This window comes from Palaemon carinicauda, chromosome 29, assembly GCF_036898095.1.
Source record: "Palaemon carinicauda isolate YSFRI2023 chromosome 29, ASM3689809v2, whole genome shotgun sequence".
Taxonomy (NCBI): Eukaryota; Metazoa; Arthropoda; class Malacostraca; order Decapoda; family Palaemonidae; genus Palaemon; species Palaemon carinicauda.
The window spans coordinates 31,030,568-31,043,443 of NC_090753.1; positions in this window are offsets into that span (position 1 = coordinate 31,030,568).

The window sequence follows — 12,876 nt, forward strand, 5'->3', positions numbered from 1 at the left end:
CCATATGACCAGTGCACAAGTCCCCTTATATCTAAGCCAAGAACAGGCAGGACCAGACAATGACTGGTGAAGACTCAACAAGTATATTATAGGTTTCTTAACACCCCTTCCTTATTGTATTCCTTAGTTGTTGTTAAGGGTGATGCCGGGCAAAGGTGTTTCTACTCCTCTCGATTCAGATGTTGCTATATGTAACAGACCTGAGTGAAATTGTTAACTGCCTGATTCACATACGCAAACCCTTTGAACCCATTGACTGTGGCTAGTGCCCTACCTGATCCTTCTACCGCTCCTCCTTCCTCATCCTCATCCTCCCAACATTCTCACCATATTCCTGTCTCCTTTCCAAAGTTTCAAGTTATCAATGAAGACCCTGGCGAAGCATATTTAAGAATCACCAATTTTGAAACCAACTGCCCCTCAAGCCAGGATCAAAGTTCGTCCCAATTTGTTTAGGAAACTCATCGTGACACATGAGGATGAGTCACCCTTTCAGCTCCTGAAAATATGGAAAGGATTTTAGATACTGGGCCTTGCTCTTTGCTTCAGGATTGTCATCATTTGTGGAATTCACCCACAACTGCCGCTAGACATCATTAAGAAACAGCCTAACATCATCAAGGCGGTCAGATGCATTACCAAGACTGGGCATAAGTCATTTAAAGTTAAATGTGTTTATAGATAACAACCGCCTGCCATGCTTGACCTCAGAATCTGGGTCAAATTATTTATTAAAGACTTCAACCCTAAGCCCTCAAGATGCTTTTGTTGTAATCACTATGGACATCATAGAAACCAGTGCTTAGCCTTCACTTACTCCTGTGGCCTTTGTGCTTAATAACATGACATTGAGATTTGTCTTGTTCACTTTAAGACAGGTGCAGACATCACACCTTGCTGTCAAAACTGTTGTGGCTCTCATCATGTATGGGATCACCCTACCAGATCAGCCTATGCCCAGTGCAAAAGAAACTTGAACCATGCTCCTTCTTCCTCCACTGCTCCTGGTCCTATTCCTAGCAACTTTGTTCCTCCTCCTTGTAGAGAACCTCTTCCTAATCCTCCATCCAAAAGACAGTCTCCTCTCTCTTGTACACCATCGATTCCTTCTTCCTCTGAATCCCCCTCCCTCGCTAGCTTATCCAAAAATCCTGAAAAACACACTAAATCTATTCTTCCATCCTACCTCACTGATCTTGAAAACCGCCTAATTATTAATGAAGACGAAACCCTTACCGTTCCTAATCAAAAACTCTACCTTTGCTATTATCTTATTTCTGACCACCCACCTAACCCTGACAATCTCCTAACTGTCTCTTGTTTTAAAGCTCTTTCTATAGGCGAAAGACAACGGGCTTCTTTGCCCTTTTTCTTCATCACTCTGATGACTCCTATTTTTTTTCTCGCTCCTATATCTTTCTCTTATGTGCATTACCCACCACTATGCTTTGTCTGGGTTAAATTTACTTAGCGCCAGATTATGTGTAGATGGTTCATTAAATGGAATGCGCACAGTTCTTATTCTATTTACTAATTTCCTGTCTATCCAACTCTTTTTACCCATACTAATTTTAACGATAGCCTTTTTTCATACTTTACACACTTTCCCATTCTATCCTTCTATTAGGCATTACCTGTTCGCCTTTCTTACATTAATATATTTATACTGGCAAAAGTTTCATGATGGGATGTGTCAATAAGAAGGAACCGTCCCTGTTGCTGATTTTTTTGTGTCTGTTATGTAACTGTCACCTTGTCGTATATTTTTGTCTCATCCTTTCCCTATTTCCCTTTTTGTTTCGCTCCCCTCTCTATATTCGTATCATTCACCTCCATTACTCTCCCTCACAAACACTGATATTTCATTTGCTATCTTCTGATTACCTGTTAAGGTAATGTGTAAAAAATCATTATCATTAATATTATTAGTTTGTTAAAGATTTCTCACCACAAGCCAGTTTTTAGTTTTCTCACAATCTTCGTTATCATCTGTGCAGTCTATTAAGAGTGGAATGTATTCAATCTGTAATACCATGGTCTTTATGGAAGTGCTCTTGAAAATTAATTGTAAAGACAAAATGTAGGAAAAAAAAACGATATTAAAAATTATGTAGAAAAATTTTAGTCAATTCTCTTGTCCTAGAATTAAAAACTAGGAATTGGCAGAAATAAATATTGGGTTTTCTTTTAATTTTCATTTAATTTGTTTACCTATCTATCTATCTATCTATCTATCTATCTATCTATCTATATATATATATATATATATATATATATATATATATATATATATATATATATATATATATATATATATATAAATATATATATATATATATATATATATATATATATATATATATATATATATATATATATATATATATATATATATATATATATTACCTTTGAAGAAACTTACTAACCATTGCTATTTCCGTCCTACCATTTAATGCCCAAAATTCTTCTTAAAGCTTTGCTCTAACATCTGCAAAATCCGTTGGATATTTTTGCACTGGCCCTAGCTTGTGTTGTGTGGTGCTTGGGTGCTGATCATATATATATATATATATATATATATATATATATATATATATATATATATATATATATATATATATATATATATATATATATATATATATATATATGCATACACACACACCCACACACACACATATATATATATGTATATATATATATATATATATATATATATATATATATATATATATATATATATGTGTGTGTGTGTGTGTGTGTGTGTGTGTGTATGGCTAGTTCCTAGAGGCTTGTCATTCTTCCTTACCTCTGCCTTTCTTAATGGGTCTATAAGCCTCTAACCCTACCTTTTGATTACTTGTTTAAATGCCATTTAAATATGTATTCATGTTTTTTATGGCTGATTTCGAATATGCAAGTAAATTACAGTATAATGCACTATGGTCACACTATTGATATTGCGTGTATTTGTATCTATGCGTATTTGTTAACCATATTTTGTGTATGCTTGTACGATCTATACGATAAAGACCTCTCTATCAAAAACAAAATGGAACATTTTATACTCTGTGTTTTCTCTTAAAGATAAACCTATAAAATTTCGGCCTCTCTTCTCACACTCACATAAGTTTAAAACGCAAAACCATATGAGTAAATCCTTTCAGAAATTACTAGTTGTCAGGAATGCATAATTTGAAGAAACCCTTAATCCACGGATAACTGAGACTGAGACTTCACGGAAACTCCCATTATATCCAAAGATTATTAGAATTTCGTAATTCTTGTCATGAAATAGGGAAGTATTTGCGTTGCATGTTCCTTGATATTACCATCCATATTTTTTCAGTCCCCCCTTCTGCTTCGTCTCTTTGTATCACTTACGCTACTTTACGTCGTTAGGTGAAAGATGAGGCGAAAACTTCCTTTATGGGAGATCTGGTTTAATATTCCATTGAGAAAAAAGGATAGCAGAGTTAAAGGATATTTTAGAAGAAGAGAGTTTATTTAGGGGGATCGGAAAGTAGCAAGGTAAGGAAAAATAAAAATAAAAAAAATCTGTAGCGAGAATTATGTGTGCTTGCAGGCAAGATGGGATGCTGAGATGTTGGAGTGTGTTCATTGCTACCTCATTTAGGGTATACTAGTAAGATCCGGTTTTTCAAAGGGGTTTGAATTGATTATATATATATATATATATATATATATATATATATATATATATATATATATATATATATATATATATATATATATATATGTAGGTTTATATACATACATATATATATATATATATATATATATATATATATATATATATATATATATATATATATATATATATATATATATGTAGGTTTATATACATACATATATATATATATATATATATATATATATATATATATATATATATATATATATGTAGGTTTATATACATACATATATATATATATATATATATATATATATATATATATATATATATATATAAATTTATGTGTATATATATATATACAAATTCATGTGTATATATATATATATATATATATATATATATATATATATATATATATATATATATATATATATATATGTGTGTGTGTGTGTGTGTGTGTGTGTATGTGTATATATATAGTAAATAACGTGTTCGTATATGAGAATCTATATATATATATATATATATATATATATATATATATATATATATATATATATATGTGTGTGTGTGTGTGTGTGTGTGTGTGTGTGTGTGTATGTGTGTGTGTGTTTGTGTGTCCGTAAATTTATGCATACATGTATTTATATCACATATTGGCTGATGTGTGTATAAATAGATTCGTAAATATATGAAAGAGCAAACACACCTAAGCTAATAAATCCCTATGGCCATTTGCCATGGGAAGAAAAAAATAGAATGTATGAAATGACTGTTGAATCAACTCGTCTCTATGGTGTTGAATGTAGAATCCTAATGAGATTGGAAGAAAAAACTAGGAAATGTTAAGACAAATAATTTGCCTTAAAGATGTGATGCAATGTGAGATAGTTATCGTATGGAATTGAGAGAAATAAAAAACATGTTTTAAAGAATTTTCAGGCATTTATAAAAAATAAAGTTTAATGTTGAGCAAATACGGTTTATGATGCAAGCTTGAAACTTGTTTGAATGGAATTATAACAGGAGCAATCAGCGATATCTAACTTCCATCCAATGTTAAAGGGTTCTTCCATGGCTTAAGATCTATCTATGATGGAAATATCGTCAAATTCTGTCAATTTTTTTGACGTTATCTTAAAAATGACAAAAAAGCAAATCCTGATTTAGAATCCGGATGCGAATCTAGATAATCTCTAGAATTTAATGGTGTCGTCAATGACTAAAATATATCAGCGCTGAGAATTTCGTCAGAATCCGTAAAGTACTTTTGACGTCATCTTTAAAATGGCGAACAATGCAAATCCGGATCCGAATCCAGACCCGAATCATCTCCAAAATTTATTATGGTCATCCTTGACCTACGATCTGTCCTGTCTACAGTTACACAGACAAGTAAATAATTAAAGTTCCTAGAATCTGGATCTAGATCCGGATCATCTTCCATGACCTAAGATCTATATGTGGTGATTATTTCGTGAAAATCCTTCGTGTAGTTTTGACTATATCTTTTGAATGGTGAAATTACAAATCCAAATCAACAATCTGGATCTAGATCAGGATCATCTCCAAAATATAATGGGGTCTACCATTACATAAGATCTATCTGTGGTGAAAATTTCGGTAAAATCCATATAGACATTTTGACGTAATCCAGTTCACAGTAATGGCGAAAAATACAAACCCGGGTCTAGAATCCGGTTCCGGGTAGCCTCCAAATTTTATGGGGTCGTCTACGACATTTTTTTTGATGAGAAATTCGTGAAATTAGTCGTGTAGTTTTGACGCAATAATTTCCACAGATACACGGAGAGACAAATAGATAATTAAACAAATAAAGCGACTGGATTGCAAAACCTCCTTGGCAGAGGTAATAAGGTGAGTTAAGGCAAAGTTGAGGGATGCAGTGAGTATAAGGTGGCCTTTATTATAGGGGTCTCTATTATAGGAGTTTAGGAAGTGAGTGGGGTGGTAAAAGTTTATTATACAAAGGTTACGTTCTTATTTCATAAATCTAATTATGATAGTGGCCTTATATTCTTAGATTTTTTGTACTTACTAGCGCTTAAGTTAACTTTATATATATATATATATATATATATATATATATATATATATATATATATATATATATATATATATATATATATGTGTGTGTGTGTGTGTGTGTATGTGTGTGTGTATGTGTGTGTGTGTGTGTGTATGTTTGTGTTTGTGAATACAACAGAAATAAACGTTAGCGTCAATTCTTACTAAATCGAGGCAAAAGGCAACAAAATAATGATAGCAATAATAGGAGTGAATATATCATGCATTCCCTCGACATAAGCTTACTTCATCTTTTAATTTGAGAACATCTTTTCTTGTGTGTCATCCCAATTTTATCCGTATTTAATCCTATAACGCCACCCCCCCCCCCCCCCACCCCCCACCCACCCCGCAAAAAAAAAGAAAGAAAGAAAAAAATCCAGAATCCATTTCTCAGCTTACATGATTGAGATATAAGTAAGAAAAGACTCATATGCTGCCAGCATATTTTTATCACTGCAAAAGAAGTGGGGATCGGGTGGGTATAGGTCTTTCTTGGCACGGTGCATCAACGTAGTCATGTAGATATTTACATGTTCTGGCTATTCTTGTGAACTCTCGTTTAATCATTTCTAAAATCCAGAGACGTGATTTCATGTCTGTATGATTTTTTGGGGGGTGGCATATTTTTAGTGTTTTTACTTTGCTATCTTTTTAATCGGAAAAGGATATTATCTTGATTGCTTCAAGTTCAGGAACACAATCTTAATATGACTTTGGAATTTGCGTATGCATTTGAGTATATATGTAGGCTATATATGAATGTATATAAGTTTGTAAGACACTTCTTATGTCTTTTGACTGTCATCCTGGGCTAATTATCCATTTGGTTATTTATTATTATTATTATTATTATTATTATTATTATTATTATTATTATTATTATTATTATCCTGTATAATATATATATATATATATATATATATATATATATATATATATATATATATATATATATATATATATATATATATATATATATATATATATATTGCTAGTGAAGCTATTATCCTAATTGGAAAAGCATGAAGCTATAAGCCAAATGAACCCCACAGGTAAAAATAGCCCAGTGAGAAAAGGAAACAACAAAATAAATAAATTGCAAAGGATGTAATGAACAATTGAAATTAAATATCTCAAGAACAGTAACACTATTAAAATAAATATTTTTATTCAAACTATAAAGACTTGCAAGAAAATGAGGAAGAGAATTACGATAGAATAGTTTGCCCGATTGTATCCCCAAGCAAGAACACTAAAACCCAACACAGGCTATTGTATAACCAAGAATATAGAACAATGCTTTGAGTTTGGATTGTCCTTCTCCTAGAGGAGCTGCTTAACTTTTTATATTATAACACCTCCCTTCTACTTAGTTTATGCATTAGCTCCAGAGAAACCAGAAAATAAGGGTAATACGCAAAGGTCTCCTTACCAAATAATTTTCAAATAACCTCATTATTTTGACAAATACTCTTTTATAATGTATGTCCTTATGTCCTTTTTTTAAATCCGTCAATCGTGAAAGTTTATAATAAAGAAAAATATTTGTTATTTTACAAGTTTTCATGCATAAAACAATGAATCATATAAGTATTGACAAAAGCATTCGAATTATAATTTGTTTCATGACCATATCCTGAAATTATGAATAATTGAAATGAGGAAATATAAGAAAATATGTTTCTTTTCTAGTTTCCTTTACAATTTACTATGAATTTCAGTAGCAAAATACTGGTGAATTTCTCTTTAACGTGTAATTTTATGAAAAGCTGTTGAGAGAGAGAGAGAGAGAGAGAGAGAGAGAGAGAGAGAGAGAGAGAGAGAGAGAGAGAGAGAGAGAGAGAGAAAGGGGGTTCATATTAAAGCTGATGATATTTGAAACGTTTAAATAATAAATATCATATTTACGAGAAGAATGCTTCTAATATTAATGTCATCATAATAATCAGTCTTGTGGAATTTTTATGAAACTTATTCTGGTAAAAAAATCTCGATAATTTCCATTATTCGATTTACGTCAAGCGATAAAAAGTTTTGTTTACGCATATTCATATGCTCAGAGAACTCAAAAACCTCGTTATTAATGTTATAACTATATTTTCTTTATTAATCGGTATATATGCATGGTATAACTTTTTTATTTTTTATTTTTCTTAGTATTGACTATTGAAGTGTTATTTCAGCCTTAAAACTAAAAAAAAAAAAAATGGAAAAAAAGATTCTCTGATCGGCCATAACCAACTGAAAGCATTTTTTCCTTCGGGAAATATTCTTTTTTTCTATGTGGGTTAGGAAATTTCAATATGGTTTCTATTCTAAGTCCTAACATTTCAAAGAATAACTTTATTTTCTACATTTATAAAAAAGAAAAAGAATTGGAATAGTCGTAGTAGCCTATTGGAAACGTCTAAACCTGGCAATCTGTTGGACGGGAGTTCAACCCCTTCCTTATCTCAATAGTTTCTTGTAGTGTTTGCAACAACATCATCCTTCTGATCTAAATATGGGGGTCATGGGTAGCCTATAGGTCTACCTGCTGAATCATAAGCAGCCATTTTCTGGTCCTCCCTGGTCTGAGCTTCATGAAACGGATCGTATGTATTTTAGATGTAGGTGAAAGATTAAATATAAAATAATTTATGTATAAGCTGATTTAACACATGCACATTTACACAAACTCACACACCTACAGTAGATATGCAGTTATTTATAACAGTCATGCCTTCTTTATTATAAGGCTTAATACTACACAGAATTCTAATAGTTCCATTACAGTTTGACCAAGTTTTAAGATGATCATCCTAATCAGGCAGTTGAACCAGTGGAATTTTAGATATTAAAACTTGCAGCAAATTATTTTATTTTGACTAGGCTGACATAAGTCTCTCTTCATGGTTTCTATGAGACAGAACTATTTTAACATTATTACTGATCTTAAAATATTTTATTTCAATTGTTCATGAATTTTCACGTAGCTAATTTATTTTCTTATATATTTTCTTGAAATGAGCTATCTTTCCCTGTTGGAGCCATTGGGCTTATAGCCGCCTGCTTTTCCATCTAGGGTTGTAAAGTAGCATAGCTAATAAAAAGAGCTTTGCTGATCTCTGCCATAAGCAAACCCATTCACATCGTTAAGGTATCCCGACTCAGAAATGTGTATTCAACAACTGACCATATCCATGCAATTAATCAAATAATAGATAAATCAACAGTGTATGACGACCAATATGTAATGCTATTATAGACTTTGAGATTTTTTTTTATTTTATTCCGTCAAAAACTCTTCAGCAATGAAAGCCTTAAAAAAAACAAAGAAATAGAACAATTTCATGTTAGAACGCTGGAAGATATATTTACAGGAAGTACAGCAACCTTAAGAGTACGTATAACTTGTGAGGAAATTCTGATTCAGAAAGGAGGTAGACAGGTAGATCCTATCTCCTTTAAATTATTCACAGCAAGCCTTTTAAGAAGTTTTTAAGAATTTAGAATAGGTAAGTGTAGGAAATAATATTGATGGGGAATACCTCAAAACCTAAGATTTGCCGATGACGGTTGTGTTTCGTGAATCATGGGAGGAATTACAAAAATGGTGAGAAGGCTTGAATAGAGAAAGCAGAAATGTTGGATGGAAAATGAAAACGTGTAAAACTAAGAGGATTTTTTCGATTAGAATGCAGAGACAACAAAAAAGAGTTATGGAAAAGCCTCTAGGGATTTTAAATGAATATACATACTTGGGTATAAATTTGGTGTTTCCCAAGGATATGAGACTGAAATTAAAAGAATGATAAGCATGGGATGGGGAACATTTGGTAAACAACATGACGTTATGAAAAGTAAAATGCCACGTTTTCTAATCATAAAAGTACTTAAAAAGTTGGTCTTGCCGGTTTTAATTTAGGCATTAGAAACTTGGAGCCTTACTAGAGACTTAGAAAATAAGCTAGTTACAACTCAAAGAATAATGGAAAGAATAATGATGGGAATAACTCTAAAAGACTGAAAAAGAGCATCATGCATACGAGAAAAAACTAAAGTTAGGGATATTCAAACAACATATAAGAACAAGAAATGTACATGGGTAGGATATATAATGAAAAAGGCAGACAACAGATAGGCGTTAAGACAATCGATGAAAATTAATAACAATAGAATGGGCCCCAAGAGATTATAAAAAAACCAGAGGAAGGAATAGAACACAATGGATTGAAGAACTAGACAAGTTTGTGGTTGTGGACTGGCACCATGAACAGATGCAAGTGGAAGGACATGTCTGAGGCACTTGGTCTACAGTGGACCAGTAACGGCTGAAAATAATGATGATTATATATATATATGCAAATATATATCTATATCTATCTATCTATCTATCTATCTATCTATCTATATATATATATATATATATATATATATATATATATATATATATATATATATGTATATATATATATATATATATATATATATATATATATATATATATATATATATATATATATATATATATATAATTTTGTGTGTTAATATGTATGCATTATTTTGTATTTGTGTATATGTAAGAGTATGTTTGCGTGTGAGTTTGTGTCTGTTTCTCAATTCGTCATGTTAGGAAAAATATAGATCTAAGTATAATTCTTCCAATAAGTTCATCTAATTTATATTTAGGTTTTTACGTCAAATGAAAATGATTTCCAAGTTCATTGATGAAGAAATGAATTAGTTAATAGAGCCCCAAAAGGTAAATTTTCTTTGGAAATTTGAAACTCAATGTAAATATATTCTATGATATTTATTTTTCCTTTTGATCGTATCCAATTACCACTCCATTTTCAGCAAATTTTTCCTTTCAGTTATTTTTCATTTAAGTCAGAAAGTCGAAAATATGTAGCCTTTTTATCGTCAAATTTAACGAAATTATTTAGGTTGGTCATTAACGCAATAATTCTATTTGATATATGTAGCTTCAATTGTGCAATAAGGAATACATTTAACAATGCCATAAACGATGAACTGGTACATTTCTATAGTTGTTGTATATTATATGATTTTGCAATATACATTATACACCGAATATATTTTGTGATGTCTTGATCTCCATAATTGGATACCACATTCCAATGAAAGAAAGTATATTGGCAAATATTTCATTTATAACAATAATAAACTCCATTTATTCTTTCAAAGGTCCCTTTTTGCTTCATGGAGAAAGCTGTCATAGAACTGATTCGGTAAGTCTTGGCTCAGTGACTGGCACAAACTCGCTTATAATGGCGTTTTCACAAGTCTTCGAAGGTAATAAACTAACTAGAAAAGCCTTACTTAAACTAAGGTGATTTATGAAGAGCGCGATATGAACAACAAAAGACTTTTCGCATCTGCTCGGATACTTTTCATCTGGCAAAGTAGGTCTGATGTCTCCTGGCTGCTCCTAATGTATCTTTGGCTATGTTTTATTAGGAAGGATAATGCCAGAGAGGATGTATTTATGATTTTAGGGAGGACGTATTTATGATTAAAGTTATATATTTGTTAATTACGTTTATCGTTTCCTTTCATTTTAGTTTAATGAAAGGAGAAATGGAATTTTGAAAGTTTATTAGAACATATATTTGGGGGGTCAGACATATCTTTCGGTTCGTCTTGGATTTTCAGTTGAAATATGCGGCAAAAATATGTTTTATTGATTGAAGTCGGTCAAGTTTTCCTTTAAGTAACTTTGAATTTGTGTCCGGTTATTCTCGCGGATTTTTCTCTTTATCTGCCCAAAAAATTTGCTCAACATTCTTAAAATTCTCTGTCAAATAAAATTTTGTTGAAGTTACTATACATGAATATAAAGATATTAGTAAAAGGAGCCTAATCATTCGTTAGACTTTGAAACTGCAAAACGTTTTTATCTTTAGTAAACAGATATTTCAAAGATTCCTACTGCCATGGATGAGATGGTTTCATATACTAAGTAAAAACAGAAAAGTGCAAATGTTTAGCTCTTGCAAAATAGGGATATTTGATTAAATTGGGTTTAAATCTGAAATACTCTCCTATTTACATCTGATGACCGTTTTTGTAGAAACAGTATCTGCCTGTCTTGACGATAACTATCCATAGGCGATAACACTGGAGAAGTTCCTGATTAGCGGAGTTAGAATTTTCATTTTTTTTTAAATGCACCAGAACCTACAACACGCATATTTTCATTTTCCTAGTCAGCAAAATTTATTATAGTCAGCAAAATTTATTAAAAAAAAGTGATGCTGTTATCGACAGCTTTTTTTTCATATTCATTGAAACGAAGTAATGCTTAAAGATATATCAACATTTCAAATAATTGGTCATTACTTTTATAGATAGAACTCCAAAGCATGATACACCCTTGGAAGTTTCCCGTCAGCTTAAAAAATAAGTCTTATATTTTGTGTGATTCCCGATATCAGTGGAATGGTTGTATATTACATTTACAAAAGAAAGACTGAAGTATTGCGTTGAAATTTCAATAACTCTTTAATCGTGTTCTTGGAATATATAAAAATCAAGTCCGCAATCATTCAAGTCTCCAGACATCAACAATACTTGGAAATTTCCTTTCCGCTATTCACTTCTTCCTTTCTGCCAAGCTTTGAAATATTTTCAATTTTCCGCCAGTGTCTCGGCCCATTGTAAGAAATTTGGTCCATAATTATTTGGACCAGTTTATCCATCTTTTTCATATCCTTTTCCTTTGTACTATTTTGTTCATGCGAAAGCGATATTAGCACGTTTTCTTAATAATTCTTCTATGTAATTCTATGTTTCCTCGGCAAAGAGGAAAAAAAGTTTAAAATCTTTCCTCATTTCAAGTAACTGAACCAGTTGACACTAAACAACATTTTGAAGTCATTTTAATTACCTTCTACTTTGAAATTACTCTTCGTTCAAGTAAAGCGAGGATGAACTTCTCTCATATTTGTGTCAAATGTCCTAAAAAGGGATAAAAAAGGAGGAACAAGAAGTGGGTAATTAATTAGGTTTTGGTGATCAATCTTTTTTGAAGCAGTGTTTCAATTTTTTAATTTTACGTTCTTTCGATTATTGTTCTCCTGTGTGGTCTTCAACCGCTGATTCTCATCTTAATTATCTGGGCT